The 25,911-nt window shown below is 43.3% G+C and overlaps 1 protein-coding gene across 5 annotated transcripts in view; it reads right to left on the reverse strand.

Moving 5' to 3' along the window:
* dock3 (dedicator of cytokinesis 3) overlaps window positions 1–25,911 on the reverse strand; it is a 965,674-nt gene that overhangs the window by 893,381 nt on the left and 46,382 nt on the right. The gene's annotated exons all lie outside the window — the stretch shown is intronic.

A 25,911-nucleotide genomic window follows, 5' to 3' on the forward strand; every position in this document is an offset into this window, starting at 1 on the left:
TCTTCTTCTTCAATCTTGGGATGAATTGCATATGGCACCTATCTTACTTCAAGATTTCTGATTGACTATTACAGCAGCATGGTGATAGTGATAAGCACGGTTGTCTCTCACCCTCCGGGACCTGGGTTCTATTCTAGCCCTGGTTGACTGTGGATTTTGCACATTTTTTTCTTACCCATGAGTGTTTCCTCGGTTCTCTGACTTCTTCCCATAGTCCAAGGGTGTGTAGATGCATAGCGATGGGAAATGTGTGGGGATAGAATCATACAATAGGATTCTTACAGTATAGGAGGCCATCATTCTGCCCATCGAGTCTGCACCGACTCGTACACAGGCTTACCTCATAACCCCATGTATTTACCCTATTAATCCCCCAAACCTTATTTTTTGGGACACTAAGGGACAATTTAGCATGACCAATCAAATTAATCTGCATAGATGGGGAGAGCCTGGATAAGATGCTGTTTCAGAGAGTCTGTGCAGACTCTGACCTGGAAGACTTCCTTCTGCACTATAAGGATTCTATGGTTCTATTATTTTGAGTTTCACTTGAATTGCCTTCATTGAACCAAGTGTCTCTTCAAATATACTGTTGTATTTATTCAAAAGATTCTGGAGTGTGGCAACTAGGGGATTTCATGATAATTTCATTGCAGTGTTAATGTAAGCCTACTTATGACACCAATAAATAAACTTTAAACACTACATTCTACACCTCTCTCCTTTCCTTCTCCTCTATGTACTCTATGAATGTTATGTTTGGTCCATAGCATGCAACAAACAATACCTTTCACTCTATCCCAATACATGTGGCAATAATAAATCAAATCAAAAAGCTAGCATCTCTATTTGCACGTTACATCTAAGTCTTATTGCGAGATCTCTCTCTTGTTCTACTGGATGCTCTTTCTCCTTTACATTTTGAAATTAGTTACTTCTGAACCCACTATCAATACTCACAGGCATGTTCTTACTTCCCATTCCGCCAATCTGCTGATCTCATTTCTTGGCCATTACGCTGAACATTCAACCAATATATACAACTACTTGTAGCTTTTCCTGTACATTCCACAATTGGCAAATTGATCCATTCACAAGATTTCTCCAGAATGTCATTCAAGCACCTACTGGGCTTATTGCCTGTGGATGTGATAGTTCCATACATCTTCCAACGGTCAAAAATTAATTTTTTAAATGAGCCATCCATGCTAGGGCACTTGGCAACTTGCAGTCTTGGCTGATCAGCTAAAATATTATTTCATTAATCACTGCATGATTCCTTTTTGCAGAGTGCACCGTTTGAAGGATGTTCAGCTGTGGCCTTCCAAACATTCAGAATATCCTGCCCATTTTTTGCCACAAAATAGATATGAACATAGAAATCAAATGTAAATAAATCTTTTCTCACTATATCTAAGCATAGATTACCAATAAAACATGATTATTTTATTCAACAAAAAAAACTGAAGGCTGATCTTTCTGTTACCTTCAGCGTGAGGAGTGATGCTGTCTTCTTTCTTCACACATCTGCTTGATATCAGGACGATGGTTGCAGATTGAGATGGCTTCTCAATCAATATCCAACCAATATAATCTGTTCAAATGCTTTACTATCTTCATCCTCTTCCTCAGAATTCTGTCAGGTGGCATTCCAAGGACTCCGCTTCCGATTTTGACAGTTCACTACACAATAATATTTCGAATCGTACATGAAGTACCTTTTAACTGTTGCTTGGGAATTTCTGGGATTGAAATGCCTTTTCTTTCACAATTCAATCTTCTGTTAGGAGCTTTCATCCTCATGCTATGTCTGAACCCTTCCATTTTATTGGTGCATTTGTCCAGCATCAGAATATTTCCAAACTCAGACAGACAATCATTGAGTCACCATGGAACATCCTGTTTATTCCAGAGCATCCTATTTGTTCCACAAAGGCTGAAGAAAATTATTGCCGTCTTGAAGAAAGTTCCTGCAGAAACAGACATATGATCCAATAGGATCTCCCTCACCAAAAACAAAATGTCAGTGAGAACCCATAGCCTGTCCATATTGATCCACCTTAGCAACATCTAGCAATTTAACGGCCAGTACTGATCCAGAGATTCCCAAATTAAATTCATTCCGCCATGGAATGATCATGTATTTTCAGAAATCTGTAAAGTCTGACATTCAAAAACACTTTTGCTCCAAACTAAGAACAACAAACAGTACAGCATAGGAAAAGGCCTTTCAGCCTCCAAGCCTGTGCAGATCAAGATGCCCTATCCAAACTAAAAAATCTTCAACCCTTACTTGGTCCATATCCCTCTATTCCCTTTTTCACGTACCCATCCAGATGCCTCTTAAATGTTGCTAATGTGCCTCGTTCCACAGGCAGTGCATTTCAGGCGCCCACCACTCTGTGCGAAAAACTTCCTTCGTACATCTCCCTTAAACTTTCCCTTCTCACCTTGAACCTGCGCCCCCTTATACTTCACCCTGAGAAAAAGCCTCTGACTATCCATCTTGTCCACGCCTCTCAATTTTATAGACCTCTATTAAGTCTCCCCCCATCCTCCATCTTTCCAATGAAAACAATCCTAGTTTACTCAACCTCTCCTCAGTCAATATGCTTGAGACCAGAAAACATCCTGGTGAACCTTCTTTGCACTCTCTCAAAGCTGCCATGAGCTTTGGGTAGAGTAGCAACCAGAACTGCAAGTAATGCTCCAAGTGTGGCCTAACCAAGGTTTTATGTAGCTGTAATGATTCCCCACCTCTCGTACTCAATGCCCCAGTCAATGAAGGCAAACACTGATCAACTTGGTCACCACTATCACCACCATCCAACCAATGGGCACCCATCTCACAAAATACTTTGTTTCTGATTTTCCTTCTTGTAAGAAGCAACAACACCAAAGCCATCTATCAGTTCCTTTTTGGTGAGAACATGTGTCCATATACCCATTAATCCTATGGGTCAGACTCTAATAACATTGGGAGGTTGAATCTAACTCAGCCATTTAGTTGTTTTCTTTGATTTTCCACAATGATCATTAGGATTGCAGTTTGTTTTCGGATTTTTTTTTCTTAGTTTCCAACCTAAACTTAAGCTATCATCCTTTACAGTGACCACATAATATTCCAGAAAACAAGTTGTTGCAGCGAAGAACTGGACTTGATCTTTATACTCGTCACTTTTTTTTTAAGCATAAGTATTTATTTAGAGAATTACATACTACAAGCACTGACTTCCTAACCCAACAACCACAGCTTCAGTCTCTTTATTTACACAAGTAAACTTGTGACTTAAGGGCACCAATAGGATGGGAATGGAAGAATATAGTCCCTGGAACGTTATGGGGTATTACTTCAGTTGGGCAGCATGGTCAGTGCAAGCTTGGTGGGCTAAAGAGCCTGTTCTTGTGCTGTAATTTTCTTTGTTCTACTCTTTGTTCTGAATGAATCCCCAGTTAATACCCACCAGATGGTCACAATTAAATATTAACAGTACTTGCACGCACTTAAAATCTATTTTCTGACTATTTTTGAGACTTAAGGAATAGCTTTATATAAAAACTGATAAATTCGATTTGAGCATTTTAGAAGCTTGCTTTTTAGAAATTTGACTTGTACAGCCATAAACGACCCAAAGTCACAAACATATCAAATTCAAAGTTCACATATGAGAAACATGGCCTCATCCTCCATTTGGTTCCCCCAAATCTCAAAATGGTCTACTGTGCATTCCACGTCTTTTTCAGCTGTACGACTCAGGACTTCATTCTACCTCAGCCTTACTCTTTGGAATTTTCTTCCTAAGCATATAGTCATTCCATTTTTCTCTCCATCTTGAACAATTTTCTCAATGCCTTCCTGCTAACTTGTACACTTGATTGAGGATTTTGGTTCCCTTCTGTGAAAAGCCTTGGAACAGTTTCTATGTTAACACACGTAAATATATATTGCTGGGCTTTAAGTTAAACAGACCGGATCTCTCCTCTCATCATACATCTGTAAAAGGAAACATTTTTTTTGAATTTTATTTTCCCTTTATAAGCAATAGCATATTTTCCCCATCAGTTTTGGGGTGATCCATTTTCTATTAATGACCCCCCAGAAAACTTGGGATAGGATAAAATCAGAGGGTTAGTTTATTTCTCACATACTAAAAATGCAGAAAGGTGGTTCGCAATGCCTCCATTTTCACGTTCATACAGTAAAAGAGGGATAAAGAGGTATAGAACAAAGACCACAGAGAAAGAAACCAGACAATCCTCAGACTGTCTGCGATGTCAGTAAGAAAAGGTACCCATAATAGCCCTCAGCATCAACTCTACCTATCGAGTCCACCTATGAATAAAAACTTTGATTTGACTTCCCAAGCCATTGCAGCTGCTAATTTGTTTAGGAATTTCAGCAACGGGCCCATAGCGATATCTTACAGAGACTGGTTTGAAGTTTCACCATTTTCCTTCATTTGTACTTTAATTAATAACTTTGTCACTGTTGCTTAAGTAACTTTCAGAAATAGTTTTCTAATCAACTAGCATGTTGAAGAATAGAGAATGATTACTGGGTTATTCTTAAATTGAATGATTTGCCAACTAAACAGGGGCTAAACGCACACACGATGTTCTGCAAGTAGGATTTGGGAACAGTAGCATAGTCACGACTCCAAAGGCCTAGGCTAGGGAACTGAATTAATTAAATGGACATGGAATAAAAATCTGTCATGAGTAACGATGATAGCGAAGCCATCAGATTGTTGTAAAAATCAACGTGGTTCACTAACTTTAAAAGGGTCTTAGTGAACATGCCCGATTTCAATCTTAGAACCCAAAGATGAAGGAGGGTCAGTCATGCGGTCCTTTCGCTAGCCGGGATTGCCCACTCTGGTATAACTGGTCCCTTGGGGTTCTTCTGAGTCCTAATCCACTTTAGGTGACCTTCTTCCACCTTCTCAGCTCCCTTGGACTTCACCTGAGCCCTCACTGTAGAGAGCCTTCAAACGTCTCCGGGGACATCTCCTAAGCAGAGATCAGGCATTCTTAATAAGCAAGGTGACAAAAGTCTATTGGGGGTAGGTGGAAATGTGAAGTTGAGGTCACAATCCGGTCAGCCAATATCTCATTGAATTATGGAGGAAGCTCAAAAGGGCCGAACAGCCACTCCTGCTTCTAATTCATATGTTTATTTGTTACTGTTATAAAACGGAGGTTGATCCCCAGCTAACAACTAATATACCACTCAAAGAGGAGCACCTCACCCTGTAATCTGTAAAAAGTGTGTGAAGTGGTACGACTTGCTCTTCAGCAACTTTTAATGGTTAAATCAAAATAACTCCCTGACGCTCTCTCTAAAAAATCAACAAGTAGCAATTTATCTAACAATGAACAAGTTAACCAAACTATTAACAAACCAAATAAAACACAATTCTAATGGAATGCTGGTCAGATAAACACAATTTCACTCAAAATAAAATTTAGTCACTCTTAATTATAACCAAGTTTGGCATCTTCTGGAAATATTCTGGGCCTTCTCTGTTGATTCTTCTGTCTGGAACTTCTTTCTTCTCTGGTACATTTGCTATCTAGATGGTGCTTTCTCTGAAGACACAAATGAAGCTATGACAGCCAGCAGTTCTCTTCCTCTCTAGTGCTGAAGTAAAGGCTGTTATTCCAGCAGGTGGTAGTTGCTGTTTTTTGTTTCACTATCCCCTTCTTTTATATGACATATCAATATCCGCCACAATATGATTGGCAACTAGGACCAAAACCATTTAAATTTAATAGGTTGTTAGTATCTATAAGTGCCTAATTCAAATTAAAAGGCTGAATTCAAGCAATCCAAATACCTGAAAGCCTGTTGCCTTAGGCCTATATCCATTGAAGAATAAGAGGTGATTTTATTCAATTATATTAAATCTTAAGGGGATGTGACAGAGTGAAATGCTGAGTGGATGTAGGCCTAATTTGTTTAAACTTCTCTTCGTAAAGACAAACCCTTCATCTATGGAATCAATCCAGTGAACCTCCTTTGAACTGCCTCCAAAGCAATGCCAAAACCTCCTTATGTAACCAAAAATTACCAAATTTTGGTTACATAAGGAGCAGGGGACCAAAACTGTAGACAATACTGCAAACATGTGGTCTCACTAATGCTTTTTTATACTCTATTTCTTTAGCAATAAATGCCAAAATTCTACTTGCCTTCCTTATAACCTGCTGTACCTTCATTCTAGTTTTGTGCGAGTTATGCACAAGAACTCCCAAATCTCTCTGCACAAAGCACCAGGAAGTTTCTCTCTATTTAGATAATAAATTGCCTATTTTTCCAACCAAAATAGGTGACCTCACACTTATCCATGCTAAACTCCATGTGCCAAATTTTAGCCCACTTATATCCTATCCATTTGTCAATTTCTTAGAACCACAGTACACGACAGCACAGAAATAGGCCTTTTCGCCCTTCTTGGCGGTGCCGAACCATTTTTCTGCCGAGTCCCACTGACCTGCACCTGGACCACATCCCTCCACACCCCTCTCATCCATGTATCTGTCCAAGTTTCTCTTAAATGTTAAATGAGCCCGCATTTACCACTTCATCTGGCAGCTCATTCCACATTTCCACCAGTGTGTGTGAAGAACCCCCCTCCTTTAATATTCCCTTTAAACTTTTCCCCCTTCACCCATATCCTCTAGTTTTTTTTCCTCCCCTAGCCTTAGTGGAAAAAGCCTGCTTGCAATGCACTTTATCTATACCCATCATAGTTTTATACACTTCTATCAAATCTCTCCTCATTCTTCTATGCTCCACGGAATAAAGTCCTAACCTATTTAACCTTTCTCTGTAACTCAGTTTCTCAAGTCCCGGCAACATCCTTGTAAACCTTCTCTGTACTCTTTCAAACTTAATATCTTTCTTGTAATTAGGTGACCAAAACTGCACACAATAAGCTAAATTCGGATTCACCGATGTCTTATACAACCTCACCATAACATTCCAACTCTTAAACTCAATACTTTGATTTATAAAGGCCAATGTTCCAAAAGCACTCTTTACGACCCTATCTACCTGTGACATCACTTTTAGGGAATTATGTATTTGTATTCCCAGATCCCTCTGTTCTACTACACTCTTCAGCGACCTACCATTTACCTTGTATGTTCTATCTTGGTTTGTCCTTCCAAAGTGCAATAGCTCACACTTGTCTGCATTAAACTCCGTCTGCCATTTTTCTAGCTGGTCCAAATCCCTCTGCAAGCTTTGAAAACCTTCCTCGCTGTCCACTACATCTCCAATCTTTGTATCATCAGCAAATTTTCTGATTCAATTTACCACATTATCATCCAGATCATTGATATAGATGACAAACAACACTGGACCCAGCAATGATCCCTGTGGCACACCACTAGTCACAGGCCTCCACTCAGAAGTAATCCTCCACTACCACTCACTGGCTTTTTCCATTGTGCCAATGTCTAATCCAATTTACTACCTCTCCATGTATACCTAGTGACTGAACCTTCCTAACTAACTTCCCATATGGGACTTGTCAAAGGCCTTACTGAAGTCCATGTCGACAACGTCCACTGCCTTCCTTCCATCCACTTTCCTGGTAACCTCCTCAAAAAACTCTAATAGATTGGTTAAACATACCTGTCATGCACAAAACTATGTTGACTCTCCCTAATAAGTCCCAGTCTATCCAAGTATTTGTAGATCCCATCTCTTAGTACACCTTCCAATAATTTACCTACTGACGTCAAGCTTACCAGCCTATAATTTCCCGGATTACTTTGAGCCTTTTTTCCAACAAAAATGTGGTTTTTGTAGTTTCCAACTACGTGAGCTATCCTTCAATCGTCCGACACCTCACCAGTGTATACCGACATTTTAAATGCATCTGCCAGGGGCCAGCAATTTCAAAACTAGTCTCCTTCAAGGTCCAAAGGAATACTCTGTCTGGTCCTGGGGATTTATTTTTTCACTAATGGGGTTGTTTGCAACCACTCTGGGATTAGTTTTATGATCCTGCATTGTTAGGAAAAAAGGTAGTGTGTTTTTGGAGTTTTTTTCCTTTCCAGCGAGTTTGTTTCAGTTTTGAGTGTTATGAGGTGGCAGTTTAGTTTTAGCAGGGGCATCAAGCAAGAAAGAAGCTGTCTCAGTCCTATTTGAAAGTTCTGCTAGTCACCTCAAGGCAACGTTTTGTCTTCTGAAAGGAAAGTGCAGACTTCAAAAAGACTCAATTCTAGTCAAGTGAGATTTTAACTATGTTGTGTTAAGCCTGTGGAAAAAGTGTTTATCTATGAAAGGTTTTGGTTTGTTGGAACAGCTTTAACATTCAAGCAAGCGTTAACACATTATTGTGATTGTTTTCTTTGTTTTTTTGTTTGTAATTGAACATAAGAAATAGGAGCAGGAGTAGGCCATCTAGCCCTTCGAGCCTGCCCCGCCATCCAATAAGATCATGGCTGATCCGAAGTGAATAAGTTCCACTTTCCCGCTTTCTCCCCATAACCCTTAATTCCCTTGTCTATCAGAAATCTAGCTACCCGTGACTTCAATACATTCAATGAGGTAGCCTCCACCACTTCAATGGGCAGAGAATTCCAGAGATTCACCACCCTTTTTGAGTGAAGGAGTTCCTTCTCAACTCTGTTCTAAACTGTCCCCCAACCTTATCTTGAGGCTGTGCCCTCTCGTTCTGCTATCCTTTCTAAGCAGGAAGAATCTCTCTACCTCTACCCTATCTAGCCCCTTCATTATCCTGTAATTGTTAAAAGGTATTACTAATTTGTTAACTATATTCTTAAATAAACTTTGTTTGATTAAAACCCTCTAACAGGATGTTGAATCATGCCTGACATGAGGCATACCATGCTCATCCTGACCAAGTTCAAGGCACAAAAAAAACTTTGGTTTGGGTGACCTCCATAAAGTACTTTCAAGTTTGTAACCTGAACCACAACATTATCCCATTTACTCATCTGCAAATTTGGTTATAGTACACTTTAATCCTCCATCAAACCAATTAATATAGATTGTAAATAGCTGGAGCCCGAAACCAAACCCTGTGGCACCCCATCTCAGAAAACAGGAAAGACCCATTTATTGCAACTTTCTCCTTTCTGTTGATTAGCAAGTCCTCAATAAAGCTAATAAATTTCCCCAAACCCCATGTGATCTTACCTTGTGTATTAACCTTTTGTGTAGCAGCTTATCAAATGCCTTCCAGAAGTCCAGATATACCAAATCTGCAGGATCCCCATTATCCACATTGCTGGATTTCTTTGAAAATGTCGTAAGCAATGTGGTCGTACACTATTTACCCTTCATAAAACTATGCTGATCTGATTATGTCTTGGCTTTCCAAATGTCCAGTAATTACTTCCTTAATAATGGATTATAACAATTTTCCAACGACAGGCGTTAACTGGTCTATAGCTTCCTCCTTTCTACATCCCTCCCTTTTTGAATAAAGGCATTATATCAGCATTTTCAAATCCACTGGAACCTTTCCTGCATCCAGACAATTTTATTATTAAAACAAATGGATCCACAAAACTGCTGCCACTTTTTGATTTGATTTAATATTGTCACATGTATTAGTATACAATGAAAAGTATTTTCTTCTGTGCTATACAGAAAGCATACCGTTCATAGAGAAGGAAACAAGACACTGCAGAATGTAGTGTTAGCCATAGCTAAAATCAACTTAATGCAAGGCAAGTCCATTCAAAAGTCTGATCGCCGGATTAGGCAGGAGCTTAGGGACACAGACTGGGATAGGCTGTTGGAGGGCAAGTCCACGTTACGCATGTGGGAGTCTTTCAAGGGAAAACAGAAATGGGTGCAGGAAAGGCATGTGCCGGTTAGGAGGAAGGATGGGAAAGGTAGGATTAGAGAGCCATGGATTATGAGAGATATTGAGGACCTGGTCAGGAAGAAACGAGAGGCGTATGTTAGGTCTAAGCAACTGGGAACGGAGAGAGCGGTGGAGGAATACAGAGAGAGTAGGAGGGATCTCAAAAGGGGAGTTAGGAAGGCAAAAAGGGGGCATGAAATGGCTTTGGCAGGTAGGATTAAGGAAAATCCAAAGGCGTTTTACTCCTATGTTAGGAACAAAAGGGTGGCTAGGGGGAAAAAAAAAATCGGTCCCCTCAGGGACAGAGGAGGGGAATTGTGCTTGGAGTCCGAGGGAATGGGGGAGATCCTGAATGAATACTTTGCGTCGGTATTCACGAAGGAGAGGGGCTTGATGTCTGGTACCGTCTTCGAGGGAGCTTTAGACCAATTGAAGGAACTATCCATTACGAGGGTAGTAGTGTTAGGGCATTTAGGTAGCATTAAAACTGATAAATCTCCGGGGCCCAATGGCATTTATCCTATGCTGCTTAGGGAGGCGAGAGATGAAATTGCTGGGCCTCTGACGCAAATCTTTGTCTCTTCTTTGGACACAAGTGAGGTCCCAGAGGACAGCAAACATGGTACTGCTGTTTAAAAAGGGTAGTAGGGATAACCCGGGTAACTATAGGCCGGTGAGTTTGACATCAGTGGTAGGCAAGTTGATGGAGAGGATTCTCAGGGATAGGATGTATGAGCACTTAGAGCGTTGCGATCTGATTAAGGATACACAGCATGGCTTTGTAAAGGGGAAGTCTTGCCTTACGAATCTGGTAGAATTTTTTTGAGGTGGTGACAAAAATGGTTGACGAAGGACAAGCTGTTGATGTCGTCTATATGGATTTCAGTAAGGCGTTTGACGAAGTCCCTCATGGTAGGTTGGTAGAAAAGATTAAGGCTCATGGGATACAAGGCCAGGTATCTAGATAGGTTGAGAACTGGCTTGCTAAGAGGAGACAGAGGGGAGTAGTGGAGGGATCCTTTTCTAGCTGGAGGTCTGTCACTAGTGATGTGCCGCAGAGCTCAGTACTGGGACCTCTTCTTTTTGTGGTATATATAAATGACTTGGAAGAGGGAGTAAGTGCTGTGATCAGCAAATTCACAGATGACACTAAGATGGCTGGATTGGCGGGCAATGAGGAGCAGTGTCTGGCAATACAACGGGATATTGATAGGCTGGTATATTGGGCAGATATATGGCAAATGGAGTTTAATCTGGATAAATGTGAGGTGATGCATTTTGGCCGGAATAATGTAGGGGGGAGTTATATGATAAAGGGAATGCCCATAAGGAGTACAGAATCGCAGCGGGACCTGGGAGTGCAAGTGCACAAGTCTTTAAATGTGGCAGTACAAGTGGAGAAGGTTGTGAAGAAAACCTATGGTATGTTAGCCTTTATAGGATGGGGTATAGAATATAAGAGCTGGAGTCTAATGTTGCAGTTGTATAGAACGTTGGTTAGGCCACATTTGGAGTACTGCATCTAGTTCTGGTCGCCTTACTACCGGAAGGACGTGGAGACTCTGGAGAGAGTGCAGAGGAGGTTTACCAGGATGTTGCCTGGTATGGAAGGACTGGGTTATGGAGGAAAGATCGAGCAAATTGGGGCTGTTTTCCCTTGAATGACGGCAACTGAGGGGGATCTAATAGAGGTATATAAGATTATGAAGGGTATAGATAGCGTAAACAGAGGTAAGCTATTTTCTGTGTTAGAGACACACAGTACGAGGGGCCACGGGCTTAGGGTGAGGGGGGAAGAAGTATAACATGGATATTAGAGGGAGGTTTTTCCACACAGAGGGTGGTGGGGGTATGGAATGCTCTGCCAAGTAAGGTGGTGGAGGCAGGCACACTGGATTTGTGTAAGAGTAACTTAGACAGGCACATGAGTGGGTTGGAGATGGGAGGATATAGGAGATTGTTTTAAATAAGGTTCATTAGCATTGGGATGTCCCTGGTAATGTAAAAGGATGTGGTATGATACTAATGTTTTTCTCTTTTAATTCACAGGTTTTAAGGCGGTCTGCCTTGTTGTCCAACGAGGGGCATACACGCGATGGGTCGTACTCGGGCTGCTGTTGAATGTTCGAGCACAGCCTAGTGCTTCATGTCGTTAGTGTGTGCTTAAACTGGACCAGATGCTGGGCAACATGACAGCTCAGTGACTATCACTGCTTGCTGTGCAGACACATGGATTTGGGCCAGTGTCTGTGGGAGTTTGCACATTCTCACCGTGCTTGTGTGGGTTTTCTCCGGGTGCTCCGGTTTCCTCCCACACCTCAAAGATGTGCTATTAGGCTGATTGGAGGTAATAAATTGTCCCTAAATTAGTTTCCCTCAATGTGGAATGCCATAAACAATAGATGAGGGTTACGGGGGGGAGAAGGAGACTGGTACTGTTAAAATGGCGGCACTGGCTCATTGGGCTGAAGGGCCTGTTTCCCGGGCTGTTTTTGTTCTTTGGCAGCAGAGAAGAAGCTGTTCAAGTCGACTGGTACGTAACCTCAGGCTTTTGAATCTTTTTCCCGACGCGATGTGGAGGAAGAGAGTGCTTCTAGGATGCTTGGAGTCCTTGATTATGCTGGTTACTTTGCCGAGGCAACAAGAAATGTAGACAGTCAGTGGATGGGAGGCTGATTTGCATGATGGATTGGGCTACATTCATAGCCTTTTGTAATTTCTTGCAGTCTTGGGCAGAACAGGTGCATACAAGTGGAAAGAATGCTTTCCATGGTGGATCTGTAAGGAAATTTGTCATGTCAGCTATGACTCTCTCCAATTTTTAGTCTTCTGAGAAAGTAGACACAGGGCTTTCTTAACTATAGTGTCAGCATGGGGGGTGGGGGGGGGGGGGGGGGGGGGAGGGACAGAGGCAAGGACAGGTTGTTGGTGATCTGGACACCTAGAAACTTGAAGCTTTCAACCATTTCTACTTCATCCCCGTTGATGTAGATTGGGATACGTTCTCTACTATGTTTCCTGAAGTCGATGACGATCTCCTTTACTTTGTGACATTGAGGGAGAGACCGTCATCGCATCAGTTCTATTTCATTCCTGTACTCTGTCCTGTCATTGTTTGAGATCCAACCCACTATGGGTGTCATCAGCAAACATGAAATTCGAGTTGGAAGGGAATTTGGCCATACAGTCAAAGGTATATAAAAGGAGTATAATAGGGGGCTGAGAACACAGCCTTGTGGGACACCAGTTTTGAGGATGATCATGGAGGTGGTGTTTGTGCCGATTGTGATCTAATTTTGTCTACCTTCAATCCCAATTGTTTGCTTAGTACTTTTTGATGATGATTGTTCAAAGTTCCTCTCTCTATAACTTCTGCATTATTATTGGGATGATACTGGTGTCCTCCACTTTAAAAATGGAGGTAAAACACTGATTTAGTTACCAAAATTCTAATGCCTTGCCTGCCACGGAATTGGAGCAAGCAAGGGACAGAGAACAGAAACGTCCATTGACCTCAGGTGGAAATTTCCGGTCTCACTCAAGCGAAGCTGTAAAATCCCGTCCAATGACACCACCATTTCTGTATTCCACATTATTAGCTCCCCAGTCTCATCCTCCAATGGATCAAGATTCACTTCAGCTACACTCTTGCCTTTAGTAATATACTGGTTATATTCACGAGATTTGAGCCAGAGTTGTGGGACAGTCATACAAAACGTTTCTTCAACATTACACGCTGGCATCACTTCTTGGCTTTTTTTTCTCCAATGCCTACAACTTTTATGGGGAGGCAATGGCTTTATTATTATCTCCTTTATTATTATTATTATTTATTATTTATATTTATTATTATTAATAGTATTATCACTAGACTATTAATCCAGAAACTCATCTAATATTCTGGGGAACCTGGGTTCGAATCCCACCACAGCAGATGGTGGAATTTGAGTTCAATAAAAGTATCTGGAATTAAGAATCTACTGATAACCATGAAATCAGTTGATTGTCAGAAAAACTTACTTGATTCACTATTGTCCTTCAGGTAAGGATAGCAGATTTCCTTCCCTAGTGTGGCCTACATGTGACTCCAGAGCCAAAGCAATATGGTTGCCTTTCAACTGCCCCTGAACAAGAACCACCACAGATGGGCAATAAATGCTGATGTGGATGTGCCGGCGTTGGACTGGGGTAAGCACAGTAAAAAGTCTGACAACACCAGGTTTTAGTCCAACCGATTTATTTGATAGTAAAGCTTTCGAGGGGATTCCCTCTTCGTCAGGTGAATGGAGAGTTCTGGCCTCGGACAGAGCATATATAAAGCACAGACAGTTTACAGAATACTGATTAGAATGCAAATCTTTACACCTAACCTGCTGTTCAAGTCCTAAAGTGGCTGACAATGTGTGTGGAAGGAGCACTGATCACAGGTTAAAGAGATGTGTATTGTCTCCAGACAGCACAGTGAGTGAGGTTTTGCAAACCCAGGCAAGTCACGGGGGTTCGTCTTGCTGTAACTGTATGGGACTTTGGTGAGGCTGCAATTTTGGTCTCCATACTTAAGTAAAAATAGACTTGCAGTGGAGGCAGAACAGTGAAGACGCACTAAATTGGCCCCTGGGATGAGATGATGTGAAGCTAAGTAAATACTATGGCTACAACAGCAGGTCAAAGGTTAGGGGTGGATATTTCTCCCCCTCCTGTGGCAGCAGGAGGGCACATACTGCTTAAGAACATAAGAACATAAGAAATAGGAGCAGGAGTAGGCCATCTAGCCCTTCGAGCCTGCCCCGCCATTCAATAAGATCATGGCTGATCTGTTGTGGCTCAGTTCCACTTTCCCGCCCTCTCCTCATAACCCTTAATCCCCTCTCTTATCAAGAACCCATCAACCCGCTTCTTAAAAATATTTAGCGAGGCAGCCTCCACCACTTCAACGGGCAGAGAATTCCAGAGATTCACCACCCTTTGAGTGAAGAAGTTCCTCCTCAACTCCGTTCTAAACCGCCTCCCCTTTATCTTGAGGCTGTGCCCCCTAGTCCTACTGTCTTTTTTGAGCGGGAAGAGTCTCTCCACCTCTATCCTATCCATCCCATTCATCATCTTATACGTCTCAATGAGATCTCCCCTCATTCTTCTAAACTCTAGCGAGTACAAGCCTAGTTTATTCAGCCTCTCCTCATAGCTCAATCTCCTCAACTCCAGTATCAGCCTAGTAAACCTCCTCTGCACTCCCTCCAGGGCCAAAATATCCTTGCGCAGGTGCGGCGCCCAAAACTGCACACAGTACTCCAGCTGCGGCCTCACCAATGCCCTATACAGCTGCAGCAAGACCTCCCTACTTTTATATTCAATCCCCCTCGCTATGAAGGCCAGCATCCCATTCGCCTTCCTGACCACCTGCTGCACCTGCAAGCTGGGTTTTTGCGACTCTTGCACAAGGACCCCGAGGTCCCTCTGCACCGTCGCCTGCTGCAGTTTTTCGCCACGTAAGTAATAGTCCTTCCTACCATTCTTCCTACCAAAGTGGACCACCTCACACTTGCCAACATTAAATTCCATTTGCCATTTCCTGGCCCATTCGCCCAGCCTATCTAGATCCTTCTGCAGACTCTCCACACCCTCCGCACAATTTGCCTTTCCCCCAATCTTGGTGTCATCAGCAAATTTCGACACCCTGCACTCGGTTCCCTCCTCCAGATCATCTATATAAATGGTAAATAGCTGAGGCCCCAGCACCGACCCCTGGGGCACCCCACTAGTCACCAACCGCCAATCCGAATAGCACCCATTGACCCCCACTCTCTGCCTCCTATTTGACAACCAATCCTCTATCCACGCTAACACCCTACCCCCAACTCCATGTCCCCTGACCTTCTGCAATAACCTCTTGTGAGGTACCTTGTCAAACGCCTTCTGAAAATCCAGAAAGACCACATCCACCGGCTCTCCTCTATCCACTGCCCTAGACACATCCTCATAGAACTCCAGTAAATTTGTCAGACACGACTTCCCTTTAATGAAACCGTGTTGCGTCCGCCCTATCAAGCAATTCCCTTCAAGATGCCTCGCAATTTCCTGCTTAATGACGGATTCTAACATTTTACCTACCACAGACGTTAAACTAACCGGCCTATAATTCCCTGCCTTTTGCCTGGCACCCTTCTTAAACAACGGCGTAACATTAGCCGTTTTCCAATCTTCCGGCACTTCCCCGGAATCCAGCGACGTCTGGAAAATAACCACCAAGGCATCCACTATAACCTCCGCCATTTCTTTCAGAACCCTCGGATGCATTCCATCCGGTCCTGGGGACTTGTCCACAATCAGCCCCTCCAGTCTGTCGAGCACCACCTCTCTAGTAACAGTAATGTCATTAAGACCCTCCATTCCTACCACCTTTCCATCGCTAACACCCGGCAAATTATTCACGTCCTCCTCCGTGAAGACAGTGCTGGTCCCTTTGTTTATAACAGGATGAATGCACCCCTCATCACCAGGAAACCAATGTGAGTGCCCTGTCAGCAGAATAGTAAGAACTCACCAGCACAAGCAAATGCAAAATTTTGGTGAAGGAAACCTATGGGGTAATAACTCCCCAAAGCATGCCCACCATCTACAAGGCATAAATTAGGAGAGTAATGGAATTACTCTCCACTTGCTTGGATGAGTGCTGCTACCACAACACTAAAGAAGCTGAACATCATCCAGGGCAAAGCAACCCACTTCATTGCCACCCCTTGCACAAACATTCAATCCCTCCACCTCCAATGCGCAGTGGCACTGCAGGAACTCACCAAGGTTCTTTGGGCAACAAATCTCAAACCCACAACCATCTAGAAAGACAGGGCCAGGAGGTACCTGGAGCACCACCACCTGCATGTTTCCCTCCAAATCACTCACCATCGTTTACCACTTTCTCAAGGGCAATTAGGGAAGGGTAATAAATGCTGGTCTCGTCAGCCAAGCACAAATCCCACAAATTTTTTTTTAAGAAAGATTGAGTATATATACCCAATTCATAAAAATGAGAAGTGATCTTATTGAAATATTCAATGTTACGAAAGGGTTTGACAGAGTCGATAACGAGACATCATTTTCTCTATCTGGAGAATCGAGAACAAGGGTACACAGTCTCAAGATGAGTTGATCATTTAGGTCTGAAATGAGAAGAAATTCCTGCAAAAGGAATTATGATCTTTGCGTTCTCTACCAGAGATGGTATGGTGGATTGTCCATCACTGAACACGTTTCAGGCCGAGATACAGCATCAAAGAGGCCCTTTGGCCCATCGAGCATGCAACCTCCAGTTCCCAGCACCTGTGCCAGACCTCTGACTATCAAATAAATCGGCTGGTCTTAAAACCTGGTGTTGTCAGACTTCTTACTGTGTAGACTTCTGACTGCCATGGAACTCCAAGTGCACATGTCAAGGTTCAGCAGTCAGGGCCCTATAGTTTAGTGACAGATGACCTGCCATGGCATCCTCAACACCCACTGTACCCTGGGAAAGATCCCCATCACCCCCACTCCAATCCAGGGCATTGCACCACACAGTGGTGACCCCAATACAGACATGGGCCTGGGTGCCAATATACAGAGAACAGGTAAAAGTCAGATTTGTGGGGCATCAGGGCAGCATCATTATACACTTCTAACACTAATAAAAAAAATTAAACTTAAAAAATTATGTCCAAGTGGATGTAATTACCTGTTCCCAGACAAACAGAGCTTCCATCACCTCATGGACGCACTTATGCGAGGAGGACTGCGAGGTGCTGCAGACAAGTCTGGAGTCCTGGCAGGACCTAATGGCATTGAAAGTTAAAACTGCCAAGGGAAGCGGACGTCCTCCGGTCCCTCGAGGTGCTAGGTCCACAAGGACCTAGCATAGCTGCTGCACTGTCTCTTTACTTAGATGGAATCTGCAGCAGTACACATTGTCCATCAGCCCAAAGTTTTAAAGATTATTTATTAGTGTCACAAGTAGGCTTACATTAACGCTGCAAAGTTACTGTGAAATTCCCCTAGTCACCACGCACCAGTGCCTATTCAGATACACAGAGGGAGAATTTAGGATGTCCAATGCATCTAACCTCCCTTCTGGGAGGAAACCCATGCAGACTTTGCACAGACAGTGACCGAAGCCAGGGACCTTTGGGCCAGGGTGACCTTACTATGGGCGGACATCTTCCTTTTCCTCTGCAGCTGCTACAACGACTGCCAGTCTATAGCTTCCCATCCAAAATCCAGAGTAATGCATGGCAGGTGGGTGTAGTTTGGGTGGGGAGCAGAGCGAGAGAGAAACAGTTAGTAAGGTTATCTAACCCCCCCAATCTCTCACTACCTCCTAGCAACCAGTGTCTCCCATTAGTCTGGCAACCCAATACCATCTCCAGTACCATCCATCACCTCAATGAGTTGCCTACTGTTGACACATCCTCACCACAGTGGGCATGGAGCGCATATGGGTGGCAGATTAGCATCGTGGATAGATAAGTAGCACATTAAATTTAACGTGGGGAAGTGTAAGCTTGTATAATTTGGGAGAAAAAATAGGAAGGTGAGCAGATACTTTGGAAAGATACAGAAAGGCATGGGTGAACAGAGGAAGCTAATTCCTTGAAAGTAAAAGTGCAGTAAAACTGTGAAACCATACACAGTTAAGGATTGATGGGGTTTACAATTGGGAAGAAACAAAGACTAAAGAAAACATACTAAGAGTCCCACATTCAGACATAGGGTGCCCAGATAAGAAAGGATATTAAAGTAATTTACAATCAACTCACTAAAACGAAGGCAGGAATGAGAAACTATTGTTACAACGTACATCAGATATTTGGAATATTTCCCTGGAGCAAACTGGTTTAAAGACTTGAAAGGTTTTTAAATGATGATGCACTTTGATAGAGTGAATTTGACAAACACTGCTTTAATGCTGTAGCTTAATTTGTAATTGGAAGGCAAACCAGAGATTGTATTCTTTCGATTGCAGGCACGAGTTCAAGAAATCTTATTAGACATACACTTGGGAACAGCAATAGGTGGCAAATGGCTACAGTTAAAAGTATTTTCTGATAAGATTGCTATATTCTCCTTGATGATTTGGAAAACAAATGATCCCATTCCGCCTCAGCTATTAAGTATTAATGTGCAGAAATTATTTGCATGAGTTCCATAAGTTACACCAGCACCTTAAGAGGCCAACTCACTAGGTAATTAGAATCAGCCAGGATTATAAACATAAATGGGACTTTATGGCCTTGCTCATCCCAAAACTGTAAAATCCCACCCGAGGTCAACGGACCTTTCCATGTTCGACTCTTTGCCTGCTGTGATTCCCATGGCGGGAGGGTGGCAGACTTCCGGTGCATAATTAACAACAGTAGATTAATACAGGTGCTTTTTCAAAAACTGTGACATTAGTTCTTGGTACATGGGTTTTGAAAGGTCAGGTCTACACATTCTTCCAAGCTTTCTAAGACACAATAGTAAAAGCCACATTCTCAGCAAGGAACTATGTCAGTGCTTCCAAACCTTTTTCCTGATGTAATCCCATTTTAGTATCTCAAACTTTGCGTGACCTCAATGTGGAGTGGGCTGGTGGGTAGCTTCAGGTGCTGTCTAGAAGCATAAGTTGACAGAGGAAACCGCAGCTAATTTTAAAAAAGCAAACTCCAACTTTTCATAGGTTTGTTTTGTAGCAGCAATCAGGCCTCAACGATATGTTTGTTGCCCACCAGTAGAATAAATAATGCAATAATTTAAAGAGGCCTCATAGATGTCAGAAATCAGTCTGAGCTCCAAGGAAATCATTGCTGCCTCAGAGCTCGTGATACCAAAATTTCATCTTGCGACCCCACTATGCCAGATTGCCCATTATTGTCTTAAGTTGCGAAGGTTGGATGAATAGGTCTTGGTAGATATGTGGGGTTACGATGGGTGGGGGAAAAAAAGGACCTGGGTAAAATATTTCATTGGAGAGTCTGTACAGACTTGAACAGCCAAACAGCCTCCTTTTGCACTGTAAGACTTGCATGATTCTTTCTCCCAATGTTAATGAATCCTTCAAAAATTTAAGAACATAAGAACATAAGAAATAGGAGGAGTAGGCCATCTAGCCCTTCGAGCCTGCCCCGCCATTCAATAAGATCATGGCTGATCTGTTGTGGCTCAGTTCCACTTTCCCGCCCTCTCCCCATAACCCTTAATCCCCTCTCTTATCAAAAACCCATCAACCCGCTTCTTAAAAATATTTAGCGAGGCAGCCTCCACCACTTCAACGGGCAGAGAATTCCAGAGATTCACCACCCTTTGAGTGAAGAAGTTCCTCCTCAACTCCGTTCTAAACCGCCTCCCCTTTATCTTGAGGCTGTGCCCCCTAGTCCTACTGTCTTTTTTGAGCGGGAAGAGTCTCTCCACCTCTATCCTATCCATCCCATTCATCATCTTATACGTCTCAATGAGATCTCCCCTCATTCTTCTAAACTCTAGCGAGTACAAGCCTAGTTTATTCAGCCTCTCCTCATAGCTCAACCCCCTCAACTCCGGTATCAGCCTAGTAAACCTCCTCTGCACTTCCTCCAGGGCCAAAATATCCTTGCGCAGGTGCGGCGCCCAAAACTGCACACAGTACTCCAGCTGCGGCCTCACCAATGCCCTATACAGCTGCAGCAAGACCTCCCTACTTTTATATTCAATCCCCCTCGCTATGAAGGCCAGCATCCCATTCGCCTTCCTGACCACCTGCTGCACCTGCAAGCTGGGTTTTTGCGACTCATGCACAAGGACCCCGAGGTCCCTCTGCACCGTCGCCTGCTGCAGTTTTTCGCCACGTAAGTAATAGTCCTTCCTACCATTCTTCCTACCAAAGTGGACCACCTCACACTTGCCAACATTAAATTCCATTTGCCATTTCCTGGCCCATTCGCCCAGCCTATCTAGATCCTTCTGCAGACTCTCCACACCCTCCGCACAATTTGCCTTTCCCCCAATCTTGGTGTCATCAGCAAATTTCGACACCCTGCACTCGGTTCCCTCCTCCAGATCATCTATATAAATGGTAAATAGCTGAGGCCCCAGCACCGACCCCTGGGGCACCCCACTAGTCACCAACCGCCAATCCGAATAGCACCCATTGACCCCCACTCTCTGCCTCCTATTTGACAACCAATCCTCTATCCACGCTAACACCCTACCCCCAACTCCATGTCCCCTGACCTTCTGCAATAACCTCTTGTGAGGTACCTTGTCAAACGCCTTCTGAAAATCCAGAAAGACCACATCCACCGGCTCTCCTCCATCCACTGCCCTAGACACATCCTCATAGAACTCCAGTAAATTTGTCAGACACGACTTCCCTTTAATGAAACCGTGTTGCGTCCGCCCTATCAAGCAATTCCCTTCAAGATGCCTCGCAATTTCCTGCTTAATGACGGATTCTAACATTTTACCTACCACAGACGTTAAACTAACCGGCCTATAATTCCCCGCCTTTTGCCTGGCACCCTTCTTAAACAACGGCGTAACATTAGCCGTTTTCCAATCTTCCGGCACTTCCCCGGAATCCAGCGACGTCTGGAAAATAACCACCAAGGCATCCACTATAACCTCCGCCATTTCTTTCAGAACCCTCGGATGCATTCCATCCGGTCCTGGGGACTTGTCCACAATCAGCCCCTCCAGTCTGTCGAGCACCACCTCTCTAGTAACAGTAATATCATTAAGACCCTCCATTCCTACCACCTTTCCATCGCTAACACCCGGCAAATTATTCACGTCCTCTTCCGTGAAGACAGAAACAAAAAAGTTATTCAAGACCTTAGCCATATCCCCATCCCCTACCACTAGCTCCCCTTTCTCATTCTCTGAAGGACCAACGTTCACCCTAGCCAGCCTCTTCCTTTTTATATATTTATAAAAACTCTTGCTATCCTTTTTTATATTAAGTGCTAGCCCAGCCTCATAGCTTCTCCTACCCTCCTTTATCAACTTCTTTGTCAATCTTCTAGGGTTCAGATCCAGATCTTCTGATCAATCAACTGGTCAATCTTCCTTGGGCAATACAGTGTGTTCTCAGTTTCCTTAAAACCCACTCATTAATTTTTGAGATATATTGTTCATGAATATAGAGACTAACAATGAGGTGAGAAAACATTAGCTCTGCCCTGTGATGAAATTTTGAAACAACCTATCATTTAGGTAGGAAAGCACATTGGTTAGCACTACTGCCTCTCAGCACCAGGGACCTCCATCAGAGTCATAGAGGTTTCCATGCTGTAAACAGACCCTTCGGCCCAACTTGTCAATGCCACCTTTTTTTTTGAAAGCACTAACCCCAGTTGCTTGCATTTGGCCCATATTGCTTGATACCCATCTTACCCATTAGAATTGCCTAAATGTTTTTTAAAAGACAAAATTATACCCAGCTCTGGCAGTTTGTTCTAGTCACTCACCATCTTGTGCGTGGAAAAAAAAACTGACCCTCTGGACCCTTTTGTATCTCTGCCCTCAAACCCTAAACCTTTAGTTTTATACTCCCCTAGCTTTGGGAAAACACCCAACTGATCTATTTCCCTCTATTTTAAGGGCATCTGTAAGATCACTCCAAGTCTCCTACACTCCAGAGAAAGAGATCCCAGTCTATCCTGCCTTTCCTTTATAACTCAAACCATCAAGTCCTGGTAGCATCCTAGCAAATCTTTTCTATACTCTTTCTAGTTTAATAATATCCTTTCTATATTAAGGTGACCAGAATTGCACAGTATTCTAAATATGGCCTTACCAATGTCTTGTATAACTTCAACAAGACATCCCAACTCCTGTATTCAGTGTTCTGCCATGATGTGGAGCCGCCAGCGTTGAATTCAGGTGAACACAGTAAGTCGTCTCACAACATCAGGTTAAAGTCCAACAGGTTTATTTGGTAGCACAAGCTTTCAGAGCACTGCCCCTTCAACAGAAGACTTGTGTTCACAAACAGGGCACATTTCAACACAAACTCAATTTACAAGATAATGGTTGGAATGCGAGTCTTTGCAGGTAATCAAGTCTTAAAGGGTACAGACAATTTGAGTGGAGAGATGGTTAAGCACAGGTTAAAAGAGATATGTATTGTCTTCAGATAGGACAGTTAGTGAGATTTTGCAAGTCCAGGCAAGTCATGGGGGTTACAGATAGTGTGACATGAACCCAAGATCCCGGTTGAGGCCGTCCTCGTGTGTGGAACTTGGCTTTCAGTTTCTGCTCAATGATTCTGCATTGTTGTGTGTCGTGACGGCCACCTTGGAGAACGTTTACCTAAAGATCAGAGGCTGAATGCCCGTGACTGAAGTGTTTTCCAACAGGAAAAGAACACTCCTGGCTGGTGGTTGTTGAGCAGTGGTCATTCATCCACTGTTGTAGCATCTGCACCATCCACTAATGTACCATGCCTCAGGACGTCCTTTCCTGCAGTGTATCAAGTAGACAACATTGGCCAAGTCACAAGAGTATGTACTGTGCACATGGTGGATGGTGTTCTCATGTGAGACGATCGCTTCCGTGTCGATGATCCAGCACGTCTTGCAGAGGTTGCTGTGGCAGGATTATGTGGTGCCTTGGTCATTGTCCATAGCAAACTACTCAGCCTTCAAGAGAACAATGGTCTGTTTGACGTTGTGCGGTTGTTTGAAGGCAAGTAGTGGGGATGGTCTTGGCGAGATGTTCATCTTCATCAATGACGCGTTGAAGGTTCTGGAGAAGAAGATGTACCTCAAAACAGACTGCTGTCCGCAGCAAACTACGCAGCCTTCAGGAGAACAGGGACCATGACACCAAACAACCCTGCCACAGCATCCTCTGCAAGAGTGCCGGATCACTGGCACGGATGCCATCATCTCACATGAGAGCGCCATCCACCAGGTACATGGTATATACTTTTGTGACTCGGCCAACATTGTCTACTTGATACACTGCAGGAAAGGATGTTCCGAGGCATGCTACATTGGTGAAACCATGCAGACGCTACAACAATGGGTGTTCATTCATTCATCGCTCAATCACCAGGCAGGAGTATTCTCTTCCAGTCAGGGAGCATTTCAGCAATCATGGGCATTCAGCCTCAGATCTTCAAGTAAGCGTTCTCCAAGAAGGCCTTCATGACACCACAGAATCGCTGAGCAGAAACTGATAACCAAGTTCAGCACACAAGGACAGCCTCAACTAGGATCTTGGGTTCATGTCACACTATCTGTAACCCCCATGACTTGCCTCAGCTTACAAAATCTCACTAATTGTCCTGGCTGGAGACAATACACACCTCTTTAACTTGTGCTTAACCCTCTCTCCACTCACACTGTCTATACCTTCAAGACTTGATTACCTATGAAGACTCACATTTCAACCATTATCTTGTAAATTGAACTTATGTCTATTTATCCTTTTTGTGAACACAACTCCCACTCACGTGATGAAGGGGCAGTGCTCTGAAAGCTTGTGGCTTGTGCTACAAAATAAACCTGTTGGCCTTTAACCTGGTGTTGAGAGACTTCTTTCAACATTCTGATCAATGAAATAAAGCATTCTGAAAGCCTTCTTCACCACTCTGTCCATCTATGGCTCCACTTTCAAGGAACCAGCACTCTTAGATCTTTGTTCTATAACATCCTACCATTAACCAAGTCAGTCCTGCCCTGGTTCAATCAAAATGCATCAGCTCATATTTATCCAAATTAAACTCCACCTGCCATTCGTCAGCCCATGGGCTCAACTGATCAAGATCCTGTTGCAATCCTAGATAATCTTCAAATGTCCAATATGGCACCAATCTTGGTGTCATCTGCAAGCTTACTAACCATGCCTCCTAAATTCTCATCCAAATCATTAATATAAATGACAAATAACAGTGGACCCAGCACCACCAATCCCAGAGGCACACCGCTGGTCACAGGCCTTCAGTTTGAAAAGTAACCCTCTACAACCACCCTCTGGTTCTGTCATCAAGCCAATTTTGTATCCAATTGGTTTCCTCATCCTGGATCATGTGACATTTAACTTTACACAATAACCTAGCGTGTGATATCTTGTCAAAGGCCTCACTAAAGTCCACGTCGATAACATCAACTGCATTGCCTCTCATCTACCTTCTTGGCTACCGCTTCAAAAAATTCAATCAAATCTGAGAAACATGATTTTCCATTCAAAGCCATGCTGACTGTCCCTAAAATCGGTCCTTGCCTCTCTAAATGCCTGTAGATCCTGTCTCAGAATACGTTCGAACAACTTATGCACTACAGACGTTAGACTCACTGGCCTGTAGTTCTCAGGCTCTTCTCTGCAGTCCTCCCTAAACTAAGGCACAACATTGACCATTCTCCAATCTTCAGGCGTCTCACTAGTGGCTGCTGATGGTTCAAATATCTCTGCTAAGGGGCCTGCAATTTCCTCCCTCATCTCCCATAGTGTCCTGGGATACATTTCATCAGGTCCCAGGGATTCATCTACTTTGATGCACGTTAAGGCTTCCAGCACCTCATCCTCTGTAATATGTACACTCCTCAAGACATCAATATTTGTTTCCTCAAGTTCCCTAACATCCATTCCTCTCTCAACAATAAATATAGTTGAGAAATATTCATTTAGGATCTCACCCATCTCTTGTGGATCCACACATAGATGAACTTGTTGACTTTTAAGAGTCTGTCCCTAGTTAGTCTTTTGCCCTTTACGCTTTTGTAGAAGCTCTTTGATTCTCCTTTGCCCGATCTGCCAAAGCAATCTCGCATCCCCTTTTTTGCCCTCCTGATTTCTCTCTCAACTCTACACTTAAAAGGGATGTTCCACTTGATCTCAGCTGTCTATGCATGACATGTGCCTCCTCCTTCTTGACCAGGGCCTCAATATCCTGAATCATCCAGGGCTCCTTACTTCTACTAGAACCTGGGTTCAGTTCCTGGTTTGGATCAGTCGGTGCGGAATCTGCATTCTCGTCCCATGTCTGCGTGGGTTTCCTCTGGGTGCTCTGGTTTCCTTCCACAATCCAAAAGACATGCTGGTTAGGTGCACTGGCCATGCTAAATTCTCC

This window comes from Carcharhinus amblyrhynchos, chromosome 3 (genome assembly GCF_965287045.1).
Source record: "Carcharhinus amblyrhynchos chromosome 3, sCarAmb.v2.hapA, whole genome shotgun sequence".
Lineage (NCBI taxonomy): Eukaryota > Metazoa > Chordata > Chondrichthyes > Carcharhiniformes > Carcharhinidae > Carcharhinus > Carcharhinus amblyrhynchos.